Below are 2,500 nucleotides of genomic sequence, written 5' to 3'. Positions count from 1 at the left end.
AAAACAAACTAAAAACTACTTCCAAAACTATTCAGCTTTGATATTAATGAGTTTTTTGGGTTCATTGAGAACATGGTTGTTGTTCAATAATAAAATTAATCCTCAAAAATACAACTTGCCTAATAATTCTGCACTCCCTGTATACAGGGAGTGCAGAATTATTAGGCAAATGAGTATTTTGACCACATCATACTCTTTATGCATGTTGTCTTACTCCAAGCTGTATAGGCTCGAAAGCCTACTACCAATTAAGCATATTAGGTGATGTGCATCTCTGTAATGAGAAGGGGTGTGGTCTAATGACATCAACACCCTATATCAGGTGTGCATAATTATTAGGCAACTTCCTTTCCTTTGGCAAAATGGGTCAAAAGAAGGACTTGACAGGCTCAGAAAAGTCAAAAATAGTGAGATATCTTGCAGAGGGATGCAGCACTCTTAAATTTGCAAAGCTTCTGAAGAGTGATCATCAAACAATCAAGCGTTTCATTCAAAATAGTCAACAGGGTTGCAAGAAGCGTGTGGAAAAACCAAGGCGCAAAATAACTGCCCATGAACTGAGAAAAGTCAAGCGTGCAGCTGCCAAGATGCCACTTGCCACCAGTTTGGCCATATTTCAGAGCTGCAACATCACTGGAGTGCCCAAAAGCACAAGGTGTGCAATACTCAGAGACATGGCCAAGGTAAGAAAGGCTGAAAGACGACCACCACTGAACAAGACACACAAGCTGAAACGTCAAGACTGGGCCAAGAAATATCTCAAGACTGATTTTTCTAAGGTTTTATGGACTGATGAAATGAGAGTGAGTCTTGATGGGCCAGATGGATGGGCCCGTGGCTGGATTGGTAAAGGGCAGAGAGCTCCAGTCCGACTCAGACGCCAGCAAGGTGGAGGTGGAGTACTGGTTTGGGCTGGTATCATCAAAGATGAGCTTGTGGGGCCTTTTCGGGTTGAGGATGGAGTCAAGTTCAACTCCCAGTCCTACTGCCAGTTTCTGGAAGACACCTTCTTCAAGCAGTGGTACAGGAAGAAGTCTGCATCCTTCAAGAAAAACATGATTTTCATGCAGGACAATGCTCCATCACACGCGTCCAAGTACTCCACAGCGCGGCTGGCAAGAAAGGGTATAAAAGAAGAAAATCTAATGACATGGCCTCCTTGTTCACCTGATCTGAACCCCATTGAGAACCTGTGGTCCATCATCAAATGTGAGATTTACAAGGAGGGAAAACAGTACACCTCTCTGAACAGTGTCTGGGAGGCTGTGGTTGCTGCTGCACGCAATGTTGATGGTGAACAGATCAAAACACTGACAGAATCCATGGATGGCAGGCTTTTGAGTGTCCTTGCAAAGAAAGGTGGCTATATTGGTCACTGATTTGTTTTTGTTTTGTTTTTGAATGTCAGAAATGTATATTTGTGAATGTTGAGATGTTATATTGGTTTCACTGGTAAAAATAAATAATTGAAATGGGTATATATTTGTTTTTTGTTAAGTTGCCTAATAATTATGCACAGTAATAGTCACCTGCACACACAGATATCCCCCTAAAATAGCTATAACTAAAAACAAACTAAAAACTACTTCCAAAACTATTCAGCTTTGATATTAATGAGTTTTTTGGGTTCATTGAGAACATGGTTGTTGTTCAATAATAAAATTAATCCTCAAAAATACAACTTGCCTAATAATTCTGCACTCCCTGTATACAGGGAGTGCAGAATTATTAGGCAAATGAGTATTTTGACCACATCATACTCTTTATGCATGTTGTCTTACTCCAAGCTGTATAGGCTTGAAAGCCTACTACCAATTAAGCATATTAGGTGATGTGCATCTCTGTAATGAGAAGGGGTGTGGTCTAATGACATCAACACCCTATATCAGGTGTGCATAATTATTAGGCAACTTCCTTTCCTTTGGCAAAATGGGTCAAAAGAAGGACTTGACAGGCTCAGAAAAGTCAAAAATAGTGAGATATCTTGCAGAGGGATGCAGCACTCTTAAATTTGCAAAGCTTTTGAAGAGTGATGATCAAACAATCAAGCGTTTCATTCAAAATAGTCAACAGGGTCGCAAGAAGCGTGTGGAAAAACCAAGGCGCAAAATAACTGCCCATGAACTGAGAAAAGTCAAGCGTGCAGCTGCCAAGATGCCACTTGCCACCAGTTTGGCCATATTTCAGAGCTGCAACATCACTGGAGTGCCCAAAAGCACAAGGTGTGCAATACTCAGAGACATGGCCAAGGTAAGAAAGGATGAAAGACGACCACCACTGAACAAGACACACAAGCTGAAACTTCAAGACTGGGCCACGAAATATCTCAAGACTGATTTTTCTAAGGTTTTATGGACTGATGAAATGAGAGTGAGTCTTGATGGGACAGATGGATGGGCCCGTGGCTGGATTGGTAAAGGGCAGAGAGCTCCAGTCCGACTCAGACGCCAGCAAGGTGGAGGTGGAGTACTGGTTTGGGCTGGTATCATCAAAGATGAGC

This window comes from Bombina bombina, chromosome 8 (genome assembly GCF_027579735.1).
Source record: "Bombina bombina isolate aBomBom1 chromosome 8, aBomBom1.pri, whole genome shotgun sequence".
Lineage (NCBI taxonomy): Eukaryota > Metazoa > Chordata > Amphibia > Anura > Bombinatoridae > Bombina > Bombina bombina.
This window is presented reverse-complemented; position numbering follows the sequence as displayed.